This window comes from Hylaeus volcanicus, chromosome 3 (assembly GCF_026283585.1).
Source record: "Hylaeus volcanicus isolate JK05 chromosome 3, UHH_iyHylVolc1.0_haploid, whole genome shotgun sequence".
NCBI classification, from domain to species: Eukaryota; Metazoa; Arthropoda; class Insecta; order Hymenoptera; family Colletidae; genus Hylaeus; species Hylaeus volcanicus.
The window spans coordinates 7993758-8009777 of NC_071978.1; the positions used below are offsets into that span (position 1 = coordinate 7993758).

Here is a 16020-nt window from a genome sequence, read left to right on the forward strand (position 1 = left end):
CGTATGACGCGATTCTAATGCGTTTATTCTCATACGTGTGCACACGCCGCGCGCATAACGGATGGAAAAATCTGGCTAGAAGGAATCGCGCGGGGCTTGAGAAACACACAACGAGGAAAACGCTGCGTCACTCCGGCTGAAAATTCCTGGGGCCCAGCTAACGTCACACACGTTTCGCGCCTGTGGACACGTTCACGTCCACTCCTCGCCCCGTATAATCCCCGTAATGAAGAAATGCAGAGAATACAGGGTCTCCGTTTCCAGTTTCCCGGCCACGTAGATCCGTCGGTCCTCTTGCATGCGCGAACCTGACGATTCCCTCTTCGTTCGTTCCTCATCTCTGACTTTGTCTTACCTGTTCGAGCCTCACACGTGACGTCGAACCTTCTTTCCTTCGCGACGCCCACGCTCTGTCTATGTGCATCCCTCCCCAACACTCGTGAACGCGGCATGGAGAATCGTTTCCTTCCCCTCGGTGTGTTTCTCCGTTCGCCGACGCTTTCCTTCGTCCCTCCGACCCTAGAGCTGGAAGCAAGTTAAGGAAAGAGAGGAAAAACAGACAAGGAAAAAGAGTTTCCCTCTCGACTGTGCTGTTTTAGAGTCAGCACGGCACCACGTCTCAACAAGCCCGGCTATATGTGTGGAAGATTACCTTATTTGTTACGTTCTTCTAACAAACCGCAAACATCTAGCGCCGCGGAGGGATGAAACGACGTGTGGGGGTGCAAGGGATACCCTTGGGAGGATTGCTGGCGTTGGTGCGGGAAGCTGGATGAAACAGCCGGGCGACTTACGCGAATTTCGTTTCGGTAGAATTGCTGCTACGCGAGGGCTCACGCCACCAATCGACTTTTCGTCGTGCCTTTTCGGAGAATAACATGCATGAGACGGAGAGATCGAGATGGGGATGGCTTAAAAGAAAAGGGATTAGCAGTCGACACCCCCCTCCCCCCACCGGACGTGGCGAAGTGAATTTCTCTTACGGTTGGTCAGGGATCGTGGAGCAATCAATTTTACTCTTGGGAACGATTTGGGTAATGAAATTTCTGCCCTGAACTGCTAAGAGTCGATCGGAAAGATTGTGGTTACAGATCTAGTATCTCTTTTCAATTATAAGAGCTTCTCGAAAGTGGTTATGGACCATTTATAATTTTAATTGGACTGATCCAAGTCAGTACCTGTTATAAAGAAAAATTCTTCTAATGATTCTATTTTTGAGATTAGTATTTATTATTTAATTAGTTTTTGGCAAAGATCATTAATTATTATTGCTGCACCCTGGATCATATAACTGGCCATTGAATTTTTGAAGATGTATATCTTGTTCAAATCATAAAAAGCAGACCGTGCACGTTCATGTTTCAGAGATATGAAACTTTCAGGATCATAGATCGATATCTACTTAATAAAAATGAAAGAATTATTCTAAAATAATTCCTTTCAAGAACAAATAGACTAAACAGTAATTATGTGTATACGTATCTAGTCCATAAACCTTAGCCTTTCAATATTCCAATTACGAAACTCCATTTAAAAAGCTATAATCAATTAAACTTCTCCCGGAATGAATGCGAAAATGTGAATAAACATCGACTATATCCAGAAACAAGCAACAATTTCCAGTAAATGATTAGCTAAAAGTGAGCGTCCTGGAACTAGAGCAAAGTACCAACATTTCTCGTTACATGAGATTAGTTTACGTCGCTAACGGAACTCATTAGCGACAGAAATTTCCTCACAATATAACATTCATAAAACTGTGAACCGCCAGTGAGCAGGTTTGTACGTGTTGCAGGTTGGACGCGAAATCGCCGAAATTACGTTAGCCTCTCTTCCAGGAAAGACGTTAAGAGGGAGTTTTCCACAGTCGGTGGAATTCAATTTGCAAATAAAAACGTCAACCACGACGTCTTTGTAGAAATGTAAATGTTTGTTTCAGGATCGTACAATGTTTTAATTATTGAGATGGTAGAACTTGCGGTTATAACGAGAAAGACAGACTTCGTAGTCGAAATTCGAACGTCTATCTACGTACGGTATCTATCAACGTCTCGAACTAGAATTTGAAAGTAGAACGATTTCCAGAGTAATTATGACTGATCTATAAATGGACACTGATAATTGTGCCAGAGGAATAGAAATAAACTTTTCAGACAGGTGGTGTAAAAGAATAAAAGTAGAATACTTACACAGCAACAGAAACTGTAGATAATTATAATGAATTATAAATGTATCTGTATGTATGTATTGGAACTGTCAGAAATCAGTAACTTATCGCTTAATTTTATTTCTCCCCAAAAAGAACCTATGAATTATTATTTTTGAGGATCGCTACGTATTTTTACGATCGTCGTGTTTTTAATAAGGTATTTAGGTCACACCAGGGCACATCTCAAATATTTTTGTTCATTTCGTTCTCTTTTACAAATAATTTTCGTTTTTCGATTTAACGTTTTTCCTTTGTTTCCTTATTCTAATATTTTCATCAAATTAATAAAACATATTCGTGTATTACACAAAATCTTAATTTATTATGTGAATTGTTTTAAATTACATTTAGACGAACATATCCACTCGAACCAAGCTAATAAGTATCATCGTACCACATTCATTGTCCATAGATATTATTTTTACTAAAATTACTAAATTACTAAAATTAATAAATATAATTTTATTTCTCAGTTAACTTCCATACATCGGTTCTCGAATAATTTTAAATTCCCGAACAATCTCTTTCCATCTCAGAATACAAATTTGAGCATGAGGCGGTTAAACATTTTGGTCACAATTGACTACCACAAGCCAGACTGTTCCAGGCAGCAGACAGGTAGATCATAAATAGATACTATTTCCAGTTCTCATCCCAAACACGAAAAAATAAACAAGGGAAACGTACAGAACTGTCCCAGAGTCCCAATTGGTGTTTATTTGTAATCGATATGGTACACGGTACGATATGTACGCTAATTCTTGCATCAGTTTCCATCACGTAACCATCCCGTCGCAAGCCCCTCGATCCTAGATCACCGATAGCTTTTGTACACGTTCGATGGAAGAGATCGTGGAGCGTAGATTGCAGCCAACAATGCAATCGCCTCGGCTAGGTGCATATTATGTGGGGATTTCAAAGACAATTTCAATAAGCGAATCTAAACACCTTATCATCTTTGCCTATTAGGTTAATAATAGTGCTACATTAACCGGCGTGATAACAGCTTCTGGTTATATATTGGCGGAGATAGGGAACTCCGGGGAAGATTATGTTCTTGTAATACAAAGATTCGCGTCGGAAGGGTTATTGAAATTTGGGGTGAAGGGGTCATCTCGTGTAAATGTTGTTAATACTGTGACTAATTTACTCTGCGCGGGTATTGAAAGGAAATTCAGCTACCGAAGGCTTCATTACAGGGTGATTTGTGAACTGGTCTTCAGAATGAATGAATGTTCATTAATAAAGAGTGAAGAACTCATTAATGTAAGACACAAGTATTCTCTTTTTTAATGAAAAGACTTGTGTTCTTTTAGTAGTACTATATATTTAACTCAACGTATTAAAATATATAAATCAAGTTACATTTCTTTTTTCTGCAGTTAGTACATTTACTAATATACGCAATTGTGGTACAACACACATTAAACTTGTGCACATAACTATTCATTACATATTAAATTCTTTCTTTAAATCTGTCCACACCGCCATGATCCTCCAACAGGAACGCGAAACGTTATTTTTAATAATTATCACGCGACGAAATGGCAAATACGATACAAGCTGGAAGATATTAATCCGGCTTTTCTAATTTTCTCTGAGTTATGAGAAACCCACTGGTTTTTACTATGAGTATTCTTTTAGGAATGTCTTAAATTGCAAAGGTGAACGTAAAATGAACGTAAAGCTTGCAATTCTTATAAGCATGACCACTTTGGACTTAAGCGGCACGCAAACGCTGTAGAAATTGAATTCTGTAACGAGGAAATGTGTAAGAGATCCGCTTTTAAAAAACCTAAATGAAGAGTGGTTCTCGTAACGCAGAGATTCACAAATGCATGCGCGTACCTGTTTAAATTATCAAAGCCAGTTCTACTGACTGAAGCACTCCGAGACATTAATTTTAAAACATCACTCAACGAAATATCATTAATTTAGCTATGGGGACAGTTTGTGGTGCAAAGAGTGTGATCATCACGTTGAGAAAATATTTGTTGGAGTTTCAAAAGGTGTATGATTATTTTTATATTTCAGGTTTCATTTACAATGGAAACATTATTAATTATTTATATATTTGGAAAAATTTTTTAACATAAGTAATTATTCTCAAATATTTGGAATGAACTACATCAAATAGTAATAGATTTCTATCTGAATTTCAGGCGATGCCAGACTTAAATGATAATACATGAATTCCAATATACTACTATTAATAGTAGAGGTCTATTTAAATAGATTATCAGAGGAAATATTGTTTGATTTTCCCTAAAATAAGGGGTGAATTAAAGTGCGGTATTGCGGACACCCTCGCCGGTTAAAAAAATTTCCGTTCGAAGGTTAAAGATTCAATAAATCGGTCTGATTGAATGGTAATCCAACGACATATCTATAGGTGTAAAGAGTGGGGGCTGCGGATTGATGAAATTTTTTATTGAAATTTCAAGTAAGGGTGTTTCCATCCCTTCGACCGCGCCTATCGAGATCCTTAATCCAGGTCGTACCGGAAAATTGTATTTCTGCCTACCATACGCAGCAGTTCTGGCTTGAACTTCTAAACCCTCATCTCCATGCAGGAACCTGAGACTGAAATATATAGAGGGAATCACGAAACTATTCGTACCGTCTGAACTCTTGTTTTCAAGCAGGATTGGTGTTAATTTTAAACAATCGCTCTAAGAAAATTCCATAGAGAATAGTCAACGTTTATTAGATTATTTTGAGATACAATGAAAATTATTATAATCTACGAGAGTACGATTTATTAGACTACATTTTCAGTGATTTGTAAAAATTTACAAGCGAAAAAATAATTTCATTACTATTTTAACAATCCAATTTAAAACATCGTATCGCCACCGATACCGGAACAAGCAATTTCGAAAGCAACTTACAATCTCGCGAAAGTAATCATAAATCATGAGAGTGGAAAATATCGGAGGAGGTATTCCACGGAAAAGTCAACATAACCGAGGAAACGCGAGAACTAGGGGAAGCGGTAAGCATACGAGAAGCTAGTAGATGCATCAATAGATATCAAAAATAACTTACCCAAAGTCAAGTATCTTCCAACTGCGGCTAGATTGGGGCTATCTCGAAGATCGATCGCAGACCCTGCTTCCGCGTTGAAAGTCATCTGAAGACCACCTTCGATTGAGGAAAAACTTCTAACTGCCTTCTATCAAGTTATCGAGATATTGTTTTCGACAGTAAGTGGCTTTCGAAATGGCACGATCATGCGGAGTACTTAATCAAAAATGTTTAACTTTCCCAGTCCCGAAACTGGACAGTTGCTTTCACACAAATTTGTTTCGCTATGATCAGTCGTTCAAATATTACTTGCCTGCAAAGATAGCAGTACAATGATACGAATAATATTTTGCATTAAATTGTTGACAATGGGAAGGGAAACGACAGGCTCGTAATTAATTGGAACGTATTGTCTGAAAGATTACGCTGAGACCCGAATTATTTGTTTGTTTCCATTACTCTCTCGTATTTTCTCATTTAAAAACTGCGAAGAAAATTGGCGGCGTTTCGTTGCATGAAATCGCTGCTCACGTGACGATAACATTATCGTTAATTTGTCACTTCACTCTACATTTATTGCGATACGTTTAATCCGAATTAATCATGATAGTATGGAAGTTTGAAATGAAATTATTTTACGATGAAGTTGCGTGAACATGTACTTATAATTAACGAAATAAACACAGCATTGTTGAATTTTGCCAGTGAAATGTTTCTCTTTAATTGGAATGGGATTATTCTAATCTTCTTTAGACATTATAATATAGTAGAATTATGAAACGATTTATTATTTCAAATATATGTGGTTGAGTATATACAATTTGTCATCCCTCCTATTCTGGTTTAATACAAATATAATATTATGTTATAAACAGGTATTCAAGCTCCATCTTTCGTCTTTTGCACAACTATCAGTTAACTATTTCATATGGTTACTTTACACGCACACCTCGGCATACCTATGTAATGAGAACATTAAATAACTACTTAAAAATACAAACATAAAAAATAAATTACCAAAAGAAAAGAAGGAAGCGCCGAATGCTAAAATCTTACTTCAATCGCATGAAACTGTGTCACCCTCATCATTTGTTCGCAACATCAACCGTTGGTAGATGTCGCGTTTCCTTCGATCCCAATCATTTATTTGGCTCTCCATTTGAATCAGTTTTTATATTTATTTTCTCCCACTAACCTGGTGGTTTTTCAAAGGTTCCATTAGACGAGATTTACTTACGGCGCGCTTTTTATTTACCCGTTGCAGTGCCTTCACGCACAAAATGTGTCCCCTGTGAAACGTTTTAAAGCGTCGTTCCGGTCGAAATAGATTTCGCCCGGAATTAGTTGAAAGCACCATCCCTTAGCTGAGAGTGCGAAAAAGTGTGAGGAAAATTATTTTCACAAGCGCTCGCAGTGTTTTGCACCGACACCCTTCACGACTCCGGAAGTAATTAAATTTAACAAGACTCGAAACCAACGTCTTCCATTCATGTAAATATCCAGCGCGGCAGGTGTTTCGAGTCATGCTTTGGGTACGGAGCAGCGTAAAACAGGACTGCGAGAAATTGTTAGTCCTTTTAGCAGCATGAATGTGCATAGAGTTGTGGAGAAGTTTAGTTTGATCCAATCGATCAATACGATCCTACTCTTTTTTTATTGAATGAATTTTACATAATGGATCACGGAACAATGTCAATTTTTAATCGATTGTAGTAAGTATTGATTGATGGATGAGTTTTATTAATATCAGTACCATTGGACGTAGTGATAAATCATTGCGAAATTCGTAGAAACAAAATAGCGAGAAACAACTGAAAAAGCAGTAAAATTATTTAAATTCCTAGTACATCGTAAAAGAACTCATCTAAAGTCAGTATTTATTTTCTACATATTTAATTGGTATTGTAAGGTGTAGGATCGCAGGAATGAATGGAAACGGGTTCTCGTTCTCTCCTAAAGAGTGCAGCAAGGCATGCCGCGTCCGCTATCGCGAGAACGATACTTATATCCGATCGTTGCTAATAGGGCGCGGTCAGTCAACGAGTCGCGTCACTATGCGAGCACTTCGCGAGAGTTCGCGAACGTTTCCCGCTCGTCCGACCCCGCAAGCCTACCGACGTTCGAGAATTTTCGGTCACGATTTCTGGTATTGTTACAGTATACATTATACGTACATTATTCGCCATAAACTTAGCGTTTCTCCAAGACTACAGACAATGATTAAAGTTCAATCTCAATGAAAACATTTTATTGTTGCTAAAATTCAAGGGCTTTATTATTATTCCAAGCATTTCAATGAAATTGTTTATTCATCTTTGAAATTAATTCAACACTCAACGTCATAATAGCTCCTAAACAAACATAAATTTGTAAAAGTTGCATAGTCATGATATAATGCTACAAAAAACGAAATGGTGCTGCCTGAGGTGATTCAAAACATCTCGCTTAATATACGCAACTTGTGTTTGCATCATAATTATAAATAAGCTACGTTTACACTTGCTTTTTCCGCGGTATAAAGTAATTCCAGGAACCAGGTATTACTTTTTGCGAGACCGACCGAGGTAAAAACCATTGACAAGAAAGATTATTTCTTGCTTTAATGAAATCTGTTTTTCTTTAGCCATACATTTTACGCAGGTGAGATATTCCATTTGCCAACTCAAATTTCAGTTGTTTTCTTCAATAAAACCACCGTGATCTTTCGTAACAGTTCCTCTTTCTAGTGTATAAAAATGTTGGTACGTTCAACGTTTCTCAAAATTTCAAGTTTTCAGACCATCTACATCACATGAATATTTGTTTTCATTTCAAGAATTACTTAATTGTATATTTTCAAACAATTCATTACACCATTGTTCAAATATAAACATGAACCCCCATCCATTTGTTGTTCACAACTTTTTACAGGATTAATGTTTTACAATTCTTGTCATTATCGAAAGAAAAATTTTTAAGTTCTTCATTGCTTAACTACATATATTAACACATTCGCGACCGGCAGATGTATTACGTTCCTAATACAGAGTACTGACGAAAATAATAAAATTCTGAAGCTGTACATCGCAAATTTGTATCGTTAGGGGGAATATAAAAATTACAAAATTTGTTTTGAAGTATCAACGTTGTAAATATGTAGTGTATAAAATAAAAAAATATCCATAATTTGTATACTTGCTTCTAAGGTAGATAACAGACAACCAGGAATAGAATTTGAACAGGTCTTCACAATCAATAGATCGTCATAATCTAGTCTGTCAATCGTCCAATTTTCTGACGAGGACAACATCAAAGAGAAACGGAATACCTAAATAAAGGTTTAGATAGGATGGCCGCAATCTTTCTCCATGAACTTTAAATAAAACACAGCTGCATTGTGTTCCTCTTGGCATAAGGAAGACGTATAATTATCGAGTTCAACCGCGATTAATATTAATCGATGTGTTCAGGGGATCCCTATTGTTTTTCCCGAACGACAGAGCGAGAAAGAAAACGTCCATCGGGCGGATTATCCATGAAAATAATTAGCACGGTCGATCACTGTGTCCACTTACCGGGTGAGGAACAAGTAAACCTATAAAAATACCATTATCCCTGTGGCGCAAGTGCGACGGTTCGCACAGAACGACCGGCAGAAATGGTCGAAGACGAGGAGCGAGGGGATGAAGGGTTGAGATGGGAAACACTGGAAGTGTGAGCGAGAGGGGAGGGAAATGGAGACAGAGAGTGCAAAGCAAGGAGCAGTACCGTTAATGAATTTCGAACCTGGAAGCGCTCCGTTCCTTATATCCTGGAGACTCTCATTACGTGAGAAGCTTTAAGAATCCCTGGTACTCGTAATTCACGGCGATTCTGGGAGACAGAAAGGGCGTTAGAACTGAAACGTACTCACGACGACGTTAGAACGTTCGTTCTCGGTTGAACGTCTTTCTAGACACAATGATGATCCATTAATCATTCCACTCGGAGCGACATAGAATTTTGGCCGGCTCCGGTTAAACCTGCTTCCACGTTAAACGCGAAATATTTCTGGTACGAGCCTAAGAATCCAAGCGTCGAAACATTACACGCGCTGTTTGAAGTACAATGTATTTTGTAATGTAGGTTGAAACCGAGGTGTGAGTGATTCTTCGTGTAAAAGTGAAACGAAAACGTAAAAGGAAATTCTTTTTTAGGAGACCTCGGTTTCAAATAAATGGAGTTTGAAGGTGCGCGGGTAACGCGTTCGTTTTTCATAGAATTTATACGCATCCAGTGCAGAGGTACTTACGAGAAAATAAAGCTGTTGATTATGAAAAATTAATTCTACATACTGTATATAAAAATGTTAGAATATAGCAGAATTTATTTAACGGAATTTTTTTAAAACACGAGCGTGCCCCAATCAGTTTCAAATATGATTTATTCAGGAACGAAATCATCTAATTGGCAAATTGCAGTAATTTGATATAAATTCTCTTCCTAGCAAATCTTGATTGATGAGCTTTCCTGCAGGTGAATTAAATTACAATTAACCTCGGTTTCCTCCATCGGGATTGAAAATAAAACTCTCTATATAACCTCTGGATATGTATAAAGCCCTCGGGTTTCCTATAAACGGATTCAAAGCACAGTAGGACAGAGACTAACTCTATCAATCGAAACAGTTGTGAAATAGTAGAATGGTCGCCCACGCACATGAACGCGCGAAGACAATTTTCCCGTTTCTCGCAAAGGGCAAAGGGAATCCAAATTAGAATCAACGAGACGAACTGCGTCAGAAGGGAACAAACATGTAGTTACTGCACAGTTTCATTGCATTCGATGCATCGTTCAACAGGATCACTCAATTACACGTGCTTCGTTATAATGTTCCTACTTTGCACCGATCCTCAGAACTTCGGTCATTAAAACTGGACGTTACAACGTATTACGCAATTAATACAACGATTTTAGTGGACCCTTTACGCTATGACCGAGGGACACCTACGAACCGGCTCGTAAACGAGTCGACAATTTCACGATCGACTTGTCGTAAACAGAGAACAGAGAATCGCTTATTTTCATGCAACACTATACCGGTGTTCCCCAAACCGCGGTATGCGGACCTTTGGGCGTCCCTAAGCTCTCAGATGTAGGAAAGCATAGTGAAATAAACACAAAATACTGCTCGTAGTATTTCATTCTTATTAAAAACTCTCATTAAAAAGTTTTCTGTCGTCGGTAGTAAAAACCACGAAAAACGAAACTGAAAACTGGAGTGCTTAATGAGCTTAACAGTTTGGAACAACTGAAATTTCTTATTCGTTATTCAACACTTTTCGTTCTGTTTTTGTTGAAGGTGATGCAACATTCTCGGTTTATTATATTGCTCATTTGCAGGAATACTGTTTTATCTAGTAGGCAAAATATGGGAAAATACTTTATGCTATCTAATAAAGAAAATTTAATTCATTGTTAAATGTTAGGATAAAGTACAATGAAAGTCAGTGACAGGAAACAATTAACAGGAGATTTTGAAAGCTTGAATATATATTTTAAATCAATCTTAATGTATCATATGTATACTAAATTAATAATAATTGAATTGTACTGCAGGAGGTACACCAAACATTTTTATATTCTACAATAAAATGCAATGAAATACTTCATTTTTAATTTAAAGTTACACGGTACTCTTCGTTCAGTAATGAAAAACCATCCCAGGTAGTTTTACTAAAATAAGAATTATTTTCTATTTTCATCTCATGTTTTTCAACCTCTGTGTAATTTCTAATAAAGAGACGCATAAACGCAATATCTTGCCAGTAAACTACAACGAGTTCAAACATTTCCGCGACGTCTGCGAGTAAATAAAGCGATTCCAATATTTAAGGAGCAAACATATCCTGGGAAAAGTCCCTCGCCCTATAAAGAAAGACGCCTCGTCAACGTTCAATGCTCACGTCTATTCACTTGCCTTTCCAGCTGGAAACTTCATTTGTGTATTATTGCATTGATAGAAGTACGCAAGACCTCATCGCAGATTCCATTTATCTATTAAGGATCTCTCCCTTTTAGAGTACACTCGCAAGAAAAATTTTCTTTATTCTCCACTTTTTGATCTCAAGTGGTTTTGTTGTTTTCTCTTTCCTGTCTTCCATTTCCCTTGGTAGAAATCCTCTCGAGTAATCCAACCAGACTACGTTTGTCGCAGTGCGTTGAAAAGGTATTGCAAACGATTAAGAATTTGCTGCAACATAGTTAAGGTTTACATTTCTGCGATATTTCTGCTTGAGTTCAGAGAAAATTCTTGGGTAATAGACAATTATTTTGAATTAATTCATTTGGACTCTATTAATTCGTGGCGTAGACAAGGGAAGATTGAGTTCCAAACGTAAATAAATTAAAAATGTAAAATTTAATTTCATAGCCAAATTAAGTATTTCATCAATGTTCTAAATGTACGAAGAAGCTGTTCATATGAAACATGTTTAATGTCAGTATCTTAATAAATTGAAATAAATTTGAATAACAGTCAGTTTTTTTTAAATCACACATTTGTTGCTATGATAAACACATTTCATCAGGGCAGCTCAGAAATGGTTGACAGTTTGTATTGATACCATTAAGGTAGTCGCGATATTAATAAATTAATTTGTTAGTCTCGGTTTCGTTAATTAAATGTCACTACTGGAGACAGAATCCTGTAAATGAAACAGTAACATTCCACCGTTGTGTATTAATTATCGCTTATTCCATATAACTCTGCTGCTTTAAGCCTTTGTTTTCTTTTTATCTATCTCTGCGCAGCATACCACCCGCTATCAATGTTTTTTAATTAATCTTCTAGTTTCCTATGCTAACACTGCAGACGCATCGTTTGCCGGGAAGCTTTTTTAATAATCCTTCATACACAAATTTAATTATCAAGTAATCATTTTAATGTAACAGTAAATATGTTTCGTTCAGAGTTTTTCTAGAGGAATCATACAACACATATTATTACGAAATTCGACACGTAATATATTCTCTGTTAATATTTAAAAAAAATATGCAAGGTGTTCTGTAATATATGGATATAAATTAGGGACAGAAATTTTCAAAGACAAGTGATGAGAGTTTATACAAAAATATTTATAGACTAGCCCGTATGTATACAAATTAAAAAATGATAATTGTGAGTCTAAAGCAGTATTTACGATATGAATTCATGTCAGCTATGTATAGATGTTATTTATTCAGGCGTGAATGAAACAGCTGTTTGCATTTAATTTATTAAATATTCCTTTCTTTGTAAGTAAGCATAAACAATTATATGTTGAAATTAGTTACATGAAATGAATACAAACTTTTCTATGCGTAATTGGAAACAAATATATTATTTAGTTACCAAATTCAATGGAATTTCGGTCAGAAATTGTTACAGAATATGAAACGTGCTAGAGAATTTCCATTTCATTAACACGTCATTTCCATGAAATTCATTCTTCTGGCTCGTTCGATACAGGCGAACCGTAGTTCCCGCATTGTAACAATATTCTTTCTTAAAAGCAAGTAGTTCTTCGCCATCGCGTCGTTTAGTATGACAAATGGTCGACGGTATACGTGCGTTACAGTTTAAAACGCAACACCAAAACGCAGAGTTTAAAAGAGCCGGGCGTCTGGTTCGCCTCGACTCAGCTCCATTCCTGGCAACGTAGCAATTCACCGTACTCGCTTGCATAAAATTTCAAAATTAACACGTTGACTGCCGCGCTGCTGCTATGGGATCTACGCGAATTTTCGTTAAACCGATGTACCAATCCCGCAGGAGCAGCTGGCAGCATGAAACTTTTCAAGAATATTATTCCCATCGTTGCGTGTGATCAAAAGTGAAATCGATGTTGTACATGGATAATGATATCAATTAGCAAGTAAATTTTACGAATTATAATATTATTACACGATATCTCAACCCCAGAATTAAGTAACAGTACAGCTTATAAATTAGTAGGTTAATTGACAAAAAATAATTGCGTCATGTGATCAGTGTGAAAATTAAATATTACAGAGTGTGAAAATTAAATATTACAGGTATGAAACGTATATTCAATAGGAAAAACGAAGATACTCATAGTAGATAAAAATCAATAAAGATTAGACAAATAAATAAAATAATGAAATCCAACATCTGTTTAAAAATTAATTACAGAATGTACGTACAATAATAAATTTAATTACGTCAAGAATTTTCTCGAAAATTAACATAATTATCGGTCGGATCGATAGGTCGGTGACATAGTCGAAGGCCAGGGAATTCGGTTTACAGCAAATCAGGGCGTAACTGTGTCTCGTAATCAAATGAAATTCCGGGGCCGAATCTCATGCTACTCCTCCGCAACCTCCGACGCTTTGGCGCGTAGATCGTTGTATTCCCCGATCGATTGGGAATGGCCGCGATAGTAAATTCGCCATTTAGTAAGTTCTCAAACCGATGAATATTCTGTCATGCGACTGTATAATGGAATATACGCGGGTACGTGTCTCCACCTCCCTCATTGTAGCTGCCGTTCCGTTTCTATCGTAACTGTTGCTGAATCCTCCCCTAATACCAATACTCGACGTCGTTGGCTGTTAGGTCTCAATTTACGCAACTATTTCACGGCATAACGGGCTTTAGCCTGTACACCGAGCAACAACAAGAGTCGATAAAGTTTCTATTTACCTTGGACCCTCGAATTACACCGGGGTTATTATACTCGACGATGTCGTTCTTGTTGAGCTCTTGAGTTGTTCCGCCCAGGTCCATTGATTTAGATGGAAATAACGAGGCGAATATCACAAGGCAGAGGAAAATCGACGAATCGAATCGAAGATCTCTATCTTTTACTTTAGTAAAAGTCTTTATCTTTTACTGAGGGCTGGTAATGGTAAATAAAACGAATTATTACGATTATTACTTACAGCGATAATATCTTTAGTCGCAATTTATCGTAATTTATTTCAAGTTTAACTATTTAAAAATTGTATTGCTTTCGCTAACGACCCTAATGAATTTTGGTCAGTTAAAGTACACCGCGGGAAATATACAATTTCATTGACATAATTAACACGTCCGAGTTTTTATTAAATATTGCGGCGAAACTGCAATTTCAACCTCAATTGTCATTGCAGCGAATATCCAAACGTTGCGAGCTCAGCCCCTGAGTGGTTCGGTCGTGGGACAGAGCAGCTTCCAACTCGGAAATAACAAATTGCGTCGTCTGATATAACAAACAAGTTGCGTGGCGAGAGTGTCGCTCGCGGAATGCTCCAGGGTGTCGCTTCAGCTGGCAGGAAAAAAAATCATCACTTCAAGCAGCCGGCTTTCGAACATACCGTGCGTATCATACCCCTGTAGACAAATGTCTGCGCAGAATATAAACAATTACAGGCAGACAAAATCGTTCCTGCATTACTGAACACTTGAAATTTCGCACAACTCACTTTGAACTCGAACTTTTTTAAGACGATCAAAGCCACTTAATCATTATATTTCAGTTACTCAGAGCTCTAGTATTATCATTCTTTTCTGATCTTATATTTATGTAGAATTTTATTTACATTATACTATACTGGGGACAGTACAAGTCAACGTAACATTAAACAAATTTCACTAGTAAAGAACAACTTAAAAATCTTGAAAGATTTAGCTACTCACAGAAACCTAGAATTAGTAACCTGGAATTAAAAATCATGATAACGATGGTTTGCCTGCTGTCAGATAATTTTAAGACACTAGTAGACACAGATCAACTGAAACCTGAACTATTCTCAGGTAAATCCGCGGACCTCTCCGCCATCACGATGCACCGTTACGCGTCTCTGACGTTCATTTGTCGTGTCTAGGGGACTTCCGAACGAGCAATTCGTTTAACATCGAGTCAACAGCAGATAAAACAAGGATCGATCCTCCGGTAATGGTCGATCGGAATCCAATGTCCCGTATCCCCGCATTAACTTTTTGCTTCTAACGAAGGGTGACCGATCCCTGCTCCGCCAGGAGAATGGCCACCATCCTCATATATTTTTTTTTTTCGTTTCCTACGAGAACACGCATCCCCCTCGTCCACTCAGAACGGAAGAGAGTCATGGTTATATAGGACGCCATTTTTTTTTAGGGAGGGTGGAAGAACTAATGACGTGTAAAACAGTGCTGAACCTCTACGAGCCCAACATTTCAATCCAATTGAATTCAATAGTTATTTACCGCGGTCTAGGTGGACATTGGAGGTATGTTTTATTCGTTTATTTTTACGAGAATCGATATTCAAATGGCCATTGACTCTGGTATATTCGTGCCGTTGATGTATAGAAGATATTTTATTATTTGTTTAGGAGATTGAATTTTTAATTTTTAAGAAAATGATATATTCGATGGACGATTGAATGGACAACTTAATTATTTTATATAAGGTCGTATTAAACTTAGTTAAAACTAATTAGAAGATACGTTAAAACAAAAGTAATAGTAACAGATAAAATGTAAATATATGATTCTACCATGTCTGAGAACTTTCACGATTGAAAGAAATTGTTTACTGGAATTCAAAGAGAAAATAAATATACAAAGTGACGTAAATGAAGATGTATGAAGGGAAAAGTGCATGAAAGTGGAGGGTGATGGAATTTCACGAACAGATACAAAGAAAGTTACGTGAAAATAAAAGTTAAAATAAAGGTTTATCTAAAAAGAGAGTAATGATAGCCATTAGTACAAAAAGAAGTAAATATTCACCTCCGAAACGTCATTATTATTTTACTAACTTGCTCCATCCTTTTATCTCCTACATTTTAAATTACTT

The 16020-nt window shown here is 37.0% G+C and overlaps 1 long non-coding RNA gene across 1 annotated transcript; it reads left to right on the forward strand.

The window, feature by feature from the left end:
• Nucleotides 1-7278: 7278 nt before the first annotated feature.
• On the forward strand, nucleotides 7279-15754 carry LOC128873644 (uncharacterized). The gene is made up of 3 exons (XR_008456455.1): nucleotides 7279-7382; nucleotides 14351-14555; nucleotides 14994-15754. It is a non-coding gene; the product is annotated as an uncharacterized LOC128873644 (long non-coding RNA).
• The last annotated feature ends 266 nt before the right edge of the window (nucleotides 15755-16020 follow it).